Genomic DNA, 8,991 nt, shown 5'->3' with positions numbered 1-8,991 from the left:
GATGATAACCACTTCGTAAGTCTAACTTAGTGAAATACTTTTCATACCTCAACTGATCAAGAAAATCATCAATTCTTGGGAGTGGATAATGATTCTTTACCGTGATTTTGTTCAGTGCACGGAAATCCACACACATGTGCCAAGTTCCATCCTTCTTTGGCACCAAGACAATGGGCGAACCACATGGCGAAGTAGATGGGCATATGATACCTTTGTTCAACAATTATTGAATTTTCTTTTTGATTTCCAAGCTCTCCATAATAGACATGCGATACATGCCAATGTTCGGAAGTGGAACATCCTGTTGCAACTAAATCTCATGTTGAATTCCCCTCTTGGGAGGTAACCCCTTTGGTTCCTGAAACATCTTGCCATGCTTTCTTACCACATCAAACAAATCAGATTTCAATTTATCATCACAACCTTCAAAAGATTCATAATCAATATCATTATTTTTCTTGATCATGAGAAGCACAAAATTTTTACTTGCATTTACTAGTCTCTTCATCTGCCCTACATTAACTAAAGAAATGTTTAGCTTTTTTTGATGGGCTCTCACTATGTACTCCACCCTATTCTTGAGCAATATGTATTTGTTGTCATCGAAATAAAATACTGCTTTCCTATCATAAAAATAAGGACTACCCAAAATGATTCCTGAGATATCAAGTGGAACTACATCTAACTCAACTTCATCAATGAACTTTTCAGTAATGGCGAAATAAACACTTCCTTGTAACATGTAAGTTTGCATTGTTAACTATCCAACCTAATGGATATGGCTTATGATGAGGTACAGTTTCAAGGTTTAGTTTTTTAACCAAGTCTTCTAAAATCAAGTTTGATTGTGACCCACTATCAAATAATGCATCAATCTTTGTATGATTTGAAATCACTCTTACATGAAACAACTCTATTCTTGACTCTTCATTTGGAGTGTTGTTTTGACTATGTGATGAACTAGTGATTGCAACAATTTCTTTTCCTTTTCTAACCATGGCTGAAATCTTGGTCTTATCACCAGAATCTGAACCAAGGTCATGTTGTGTGGTATTAGACGTCTTTTGTTTTCCATTATTGTTTTGTTTCTTAGGCCTTAATTCGGGATGCAATTTCCAGCAGTGGGCTTCATCATGCCCCTCTTTGGAAAATTGTTTGCATGTGATTTTCTCCCCTTCTTTCTTCACACTTGCATTTTTCTTTCCCTTCCAGTTTCCTCCCTTTTCTTTCTCCTTACCCTTGAATGGCTTCCTCTTACTACCCTCTTCCTGAATGTTCTTTCCTCTAGATTCAGGGTGTGTGGCTTGCACACATACCTCATCTAAGTTGTTTGGATTGAACGTAAGGATAGTATGTTTAAGATAGGAATGTAAACCCCCAATATATTTCAGCAATGTATCTTGGGATTTCAAATTCACTCCTGACAACAAATCCCTTTTCCTAAACTCCTGTTTATAATCTTGGATTGTTTGGCCTTTAAGCTACCTAAAATTATGCCAACTCATAATGGCTTTTTGCATATAGGCTAAAGGATAAAATTCTTTTTAATTGCAGAAACAAATTCAACCCAAGTAATGGATATCTTACCATGGATTCTCATTTCCTCTTGAGTCTTTGATTCCCACCAAACTAGTGCAGCTCCTTCTAGCCTTAGTGAAGCCAACTGGATTTTTATGTCATCTTCTTGAAGCTTTTGAATTCTGCAGTATACCTCTAACTGCTGAATCCAATTGTCCAACTTTTCTGCATTCACCTCTCCATTGTACATGGGAAGTTCGAATTTTATGTCCAATTTAAGTAATGGAGTCTTTCCTTTCGGGGTTTTTGAATGAGTATGGGAAGTTTCAGTGGTGGTAGTGGAAGATGATGTTGTGTGAGATGATGAAGATGATGAGGATGGTGGAGATGGAAGTGGCTTTCCACCATTCCCTTTGGAATCCTTCTTCTCATCTTTTTTATCCTCTGAGCTTCCTTCTCCATGTGGAGGTTTAGAACTCTCTCCAACCATTCTAGTGTTCCTCTCTTCATATAGGACTTTAACCATCTCAATTAAAGTGAAGAAATATTTCTTGAATTATTCCTCTTCTAAAGAAGGACCTTCAGGCTCTCTTTCTCCAGACATAATGGCTGTGGATTCAGGCTCAGAAATTGGTACTGCTTGTACCTCTTCAATCTTAGTTGAAGGAAAAACTTGAGGAGTTTCAAGTGCAGTTGGAATTGGAACTTTGGGTGGTGGAGATTGTGACCTTGTGGCTCTCCTTCTTTTGGGCATTACCTCAGGAGTTGCAACCAATAGCTTCCCTTCTCCTTTCTGCAACTTTAACCTTGTAAGCATCACAATTTTGCAACCATTAAAACCCTAATTGCACAAACTCAAGAAATCAAGCAATTCAACCTTTGCTCTAATACCAACTTGATCTGTTTTTGTATGATTAGTTTTTTTGTGCTAATAACAATTACAGATTTCTAAACATATGCTTGCTTATTGCTTCTTGTGTTGAGGTTTCATTAGCTATTTGTGTATGCAATCAGGTAAATTTCCTTAAGTTTAAAATGACATTCATGAGAAAAATAGCTTCAAAAACAAATACAGAATAGCAGACATTCAAAGTACAGCAAACAATCAAAGAGACACTTTAACACAGTGTTTTGATGAAGGAGTTCACCCCTACTAGGCTACATCTCCTTGGTCCAACTTCTATGGCTTGGGCCTTTGTATTAGCTCAATGTGACAAAAATTATGTTTTTATAAAGCTCTATGGCTCCTAATACCTACACCAATGTGTTCAGAATGTCCAAATTAGTCAAGAACACCTCTTCCTGAGCTCAATTTGGTCGAAAATTGACTTCTTTATGACTCAGACAGTCCTTTCCTAGAAAAGATCCGCTAAATCTGGAATGACTCCAATTAGCGCACCAAATTTGGAGGTAGGCCTGAATTTAGGGGTATCGCCAAAACCTCCCTCATTTTAAACTGCAGCTAATTAGCGTTAAATTGCGCTTAACCAAATTAAAAGTCCGGATTAGCGCAAACTGAAACCGTTATGTCTGGCAGTTTTGATGCACTATTCACATGCGATGTTAATATCACATTAACCATTGGAGCCAGAGCCATTGGAGTGGTTAACCATTAGGGGTTTGTGGTGGCCTGTTCACATGCGAATTTAACATTACCATCGCAAGTTGGTTTGGATAGCCGACGAATAAACCGTTTGATGTAACCCCCGCTGCATTCATATGTCAAGACACTAATCGTCGCAGTAACAATATGTCGAAGCCGCCAGGTTAACACAAATTGTTTTTGGTTTGTATGTTTGTGTTCACATGGGGGAGGGCTAGCCTACGGACCGACCCTCCCCTAACCGCGAACCCATAACCATTGAATTTCAAATGTAAACGCAGATGATACATGGTAAGAACCACCCGGTAGAGCAAGTGGTTAAGGCGTATGGTTTGTGTGCAGGAGGTCGTGGGTTCGACCCTGACTTCCACTAAATTTTTTGTTGAAGTGATATATGTTTAGGGTGTTGGGAGGTGCCATGTGGCGGCCTCCAAGCTTGCCACGTGAGATTCTTCCATTGGTCCAAAATAAACCAATAAGAATGCGCCAACACACCACCTATACAACCCAATCAAACGATGCCATTTGTCCACCTATGATTCATCGTTGACCACTGTTGACCATGCCTAGTCACCTACCATGTCAGCAGTACGGACTGTTGAGAGTGCAGCGACTGGGAATTTTTTTTGCAAATTTCGCCTGTTTAGAAAAGTGATCAGAACATAACAACTTTCTCATACGAACTTGATTTTCGACGAAACGAGTTGCGTTAGGATCGTTTTTCTGAGATGGACGCGATCATTTAGGTTTCAAACCATTATGAAAACTTTGATTTTTGAGCTAAATATTGAGCACCTGATCAGTTATGCACTGGATATTCATGTCAGTGTTTGTATGTAAGGTGTATGTGTACGTGTCATACATATATGGGTGTAGTTGTCATGCATGAGATCATGATATGTGGTTAATATGGTCATGCATTGATGATTGGACTATGGTTAGGATGATATCTACATGTTGTTATGATTATGTTTATACATGTATTGTGTTAATTTAATCGGTCTTGCAGATGAGATATCCTCCCATAATTATACTAAGGTATGTTGGTTTTTTTATGATTTGATTTAGATGACATAGTGTGCCTTGCAGGAATATACCAAGATGACTAGCAAGATGGTAGATTACAAAGATTCTCTCTATGAATTAGAAGAGAAGATAATGACAGAAGCAACAGATAATGATAGAATCAACAGATAATGACATAATCATGATGGAATAAGAGAAACAAGTAGAAGTCAATGCAGTAATCCTTCAAAGTTTGTCAGACTTGCAAAGACAGGGAGCACTTCAGATCAGATATGGATAGGAGAATAGGACTCAGGGTGGTCATAGGTCAGACAAGTACCATGATCGTCATTGTTATCACCCTTACAGGAGGAGTGATAGGGGATACTTGCTGGATGAGTTTAAGAAAGAAAATCCAAATACTTTTGATGGAGAGTTGAAGAAGTTTGACGATGCAGAGGCTTGGTTACTTGGTATGAATAAGTTATTTGAACTGCATGAGTATACAGAGAATATGAAGGCCATAATAGTTATCTTTAACCTCAAAGGGAAAGCAGATATCTAGTGGGAAGATGTAAAATGGGTCAGAGACATCAGGACAAAGAAGTTGAGTTGGCATGAATTCAAGAGACTCTTCAAAAAGAAGTACTTGTCGGAAAGGTACTACGAAAGCAAAGCCAAGGAATTCTATGAGATCAAAATGGGATCAATGACAAATGAGGAGTATATGACCAAGTTCTTGGAGCTATTGAGGTATGTACCGTATCTTAAAGATGAAAAGGCTAAAGTTCATAGATTTGTCAGTGGATTTCCATTAGCATTTAGAGATCGGATTGAGTATGATGAGCCTCGATCACTTGAGGAAGTTATTGGGAAACTAAAGCATTGCTATGAATAGTCAAAGCATAAGACAAAATCTCAGCAAGGATGGAAAGGGAAAGATAAAAGTAAAGGTAAATGGCAGTCGAAAAGAACAAGGCCTCAGAATGCAGAAGAGAAAGATAATGTTGCACCACATAAGAAGTTCAATGTAGCTAGACAGGGACATGGGTCACAACAGTAGAATAGAGGTGATGGTACAAGACAATTGGAGTGTTGGACATGTGGTAAGGAGAATCTTAAGAGGTATTGTCTGTAGAATCAGGGTGGTAGGCCTTAGATATATAATGCACAAGAGGCACAGACTGTTGGGGATGTTGGGAAGAGCATTCCTTGTATCTATGCAACGCTGGATAATAGGCAGGAAGATCATCAGGCATCTATCATTGAGATGGACGGTAATATTTGTGAACAATTTGTTTATATTTTGATTGACCCTGGATCTAATTAGAATTATGTTAATCTTGACCTGGTGGATAAGTGTGGTTTGAATAAAGAAGTACATGTAGAGTCTTAGTTAGTGTAGTTGGCTACAAGTGCAAACAAGCGAGTTCATCATTGGGTACGAGCTTGTGGATTTGAGTTGAATGGTATGCCTATATAAACACATTTGAATGTATTATCATTGGGATCATATAGTAGGATTTTGGGTATGGACTGGTTGTATCTCCATATGACCAAAGTGGACTGTTATGACAAAGCCATTGAGTGCTTTGATGACAATGGAGAGCAGAGAATCTCATAGGGTAAGAAGAAAGCAACATCAGTTAGGATGGTGACAATTATGCAGGAAAAACACAGTCGTAGAAAAGGGTGTGTGTTGTTTACAGTACACATTTCTAGTGATAAATTTAAGGAGGATGAGGATGGAGAGGTATTGAGGAGGTACCCGATCTTTCAATAGTTTCAGGATGTATTTTCAGTGGAGATCTCAGAGTTGTCACCTCATAGAGAAGTGGACTTCTCCATTGAGTTGGTACCAGGGGAAACACTAGCATCAAAGGAACCGTACAGGATGAACACTCTAGAGTTAGTAGATCTGAAATTGCAGTTGAAGGAAATGATTGACAAGGGATATATTAGGCCAAGTGTATCATTGTGGGGTGCACCGGTCTTGTTAGTGAAGAAGAAATATGGTACTCTCAGGTTATGCATTGATTACATGTAGTTGAACAAGGTGACCATCAAGAAAAAGTACCCATTGCCAAGGATTGATGACATATTTGATCAGTTAAAGGGAGTAGCAATGTTCTCAAAGATTGATTTGAGATTCAGATATCATTAGGTATGCATTAAGGAAGAGGACATTTACAAGACAACTTTCTAGACCAAGTATGGGCATTATGAGTTTGTTGTAGTTCCATTTGGTTTGACTAATGATCCAACTACCTTTATCTGCTTGATGAATAGTGTGTTGCGTCCTTATCTTGACAAGTTTGTTATTTGATTAATTGATGGCATTTTGATATATTCTAAGAATAAGGAAAAGCATGTCGAGCATTTGGCAATAGTGTTGAGACTGTTGAGAGAGCATCAGTTGCATGCTAAGCTTAGTAAATGCAGCTTATTTCAAAAAGAGGTACATTACTTGGGGCATGTGGTGTCCAAGGAAGGCATAATAGTAGATCCAGAGAAGATAAGATCTATCATGGAGTGGGAAACTCCTATAAATGTGGATGAGGTAAGATCATTCATGGGACTAACAGGCTATTATAGGAGGTTCATCAGGAACTTCTCTCAGATTGCATATCCTATTACGTCATTGTAGAGGAAAGGTAAGAAATTTGAATGGATAGAAGAATGTGCAACAAGTTTTGAGTAGTTAAAGCAGTTGTTGACAAATGCTCCAGTGTTAAAGATTGTAGACCCAGAAAAAGAGTTTGTAGTGTGTACAGATGCTTGCAAGAGAGGACTTGGTGGAGTCCTTATGTAGGAGGGACATGTAGTATGTTATGAGTCGCGGAAACTGAATGAGCATGAGCAGAACTATCTGACACATGATCTTGAGTTGGCAGTGATCATTCATGCATTGAATATGTGGAGGCGTTATCTTCTTGGCAATAATTTTGTATTAATGAGTTCTCACAATGGGTTGAGATACTTGTTTGACCAATCGAATCTGAATGTTAGGCAAGCTATATGGTTGGCCATGATCAGTGAGTTTGACTTTGAGATTAGATATATCAAGGATAATAAGAACAGGGTTGCAGATTCTCTTAGCAGGAAAATACAGGTAAATCACATTGCAACTATGAGTTCTTATGGGATAGACTTACAGGATCATATTTTACAAGCAGGTCAATAGGATGACAGGTACAAAGAGCTTATTTGCAAGTTACAGTGAACTACAGGTACAAGTACAGGTAGTGGTATAGGTGCAAGTACAGGTGCACAGGATGCATACTATCATCTCTCGGGAGATGGCTTGATTAGATTTAGGGATAGGATATATGTTCTAGACAACAGTGAGCTCAAGAATATTATATTGAGGGAGTTTCATGTGAAAACGTATTCAGGTCAATCAAGATACCAGAAGACATTGACAGTGGTGAAGAAGTTCTACTACTGGTCGAATTTGAAGAAAGAAGTGGCAGATTTTGTGGTGAGATGCTTGGATTGTCAATAGGTAAAGGCAGAGGGTAATCATCCACGTGGGTTACTACAACCAATATTGATTCTAGACTGGAAATGGGAGGTCATTTCCATGGACTTAATCAAAGGTTTTCTGAGAACATCTAAACAACATGATTCCATCATGGTTGTGGTGGACAAGTTGACTAAGGTAGCACACTTCATTTTAGTGAAGACTGTGTATTCATCTAGGGATGTGGCACAAGTGTTCATCAAAGATGTGATCAGATTGCATGGTGTTCTGAAGAAGATTGTGTCAAACAGGGATGCAAAGTTCACTTCCAAGTTTTGGAAGGAGTTGTTTACAAGTTTAGGTACATAGTTGGTCTTCAGTACAACTTATCATCTGCAGACAGAGAGGGTCAACAGGATATTGGAGGACATGTTGAGGATGTATGTGATGCATTAGCAGAGGATATGAGAAGAGTACCTTCTGTTGGTTGAGTTCTCTTATAACAATGGTTACTAGGATTCATTGAGGATGAGTCTGTTTGAGGCATTGTATGGGCGAAGTTGTAATACTCCCATTAGTTGGAGTGATCCAGTGAATATGATATTGATTGGACCATATATGTTAGTATAAATGGAATAGGAAATGCAGATAATCAAGAAGAATCTAAAGGAAGCACAGGACAGGCATAAAATTTATGCATATCGAAACAAGTTTTTTAAGGCGTTCAGGTTGGGGAACAGGTGTACTTTCACATCAAGCCAAAGAATAGCTCCTTGCAGATTGGATCGCATGCCAAGTTGGAACCTCTGTTTTGTGGACATTTTAATATCCTTAAAAGGATTGGACCAGTAACCTATCGACTTGCACTACCTCCGACAGTGAAATTCCATGATGTTTATCATGTGTCACTGCTTAAGAAGTATGTTAAATATGTTGATCATGTGATTGACTGGTCCGTATTGGAGGTGGAGCCAGATGGATAATTCCATTCAGAATTAAAGTGCAGGTTAAAGTGCAGTGGAAGCACTTTAGGCCCGATGAAGCTACATGGCAAATGGTAGATCAGATGTCGGCTATGTATCCTTCTCTATTCGTTGGTTGAGCGAATGTTTTGGTAATGTTTTGGTATATGTGTTGGTATGATGTTTTGGTAAATGTACATATGTATATGGATGTAAATACCGCCATGATCTATGTTATAAAGATCCAATAAGTGGTACAGGTATCATGCCATCATGGTTGTTGTCATGTTATTATGTTGTCATGTTGCCTTACTTCTCAGCAGGGTGATCATTGTAAATATTGCAACAAGCTAACTTATAAAGCTCCATGGGCAGTATGTTTTTCTTTCAGCATTCTTGTTGGTTGTAGGTGTCATTGAACACCGAGGACAATGTTCCCC

Source organism: Pinus tabuliformis, chromosome 1_1 (assembly GCF_031772625.1).
Source record: "Pinus tabuliformis cultivar Carrire ecotype Pingquan chromosome 1_1, CPIR1, whole genome shotgun sequence".
NCBI classification, from domain to species: domain Eukaryota; kingdom Viridiplantae; phylum Streptophyta; class Pinopsida; order Pinales; family Pinaceae; genus Pinus; species Pinus tabuliformis.
The sequence above is the reverse complement of the archived record's forward strand: the minus strand, read 5'-3'. Positions refer to the sequence as shown.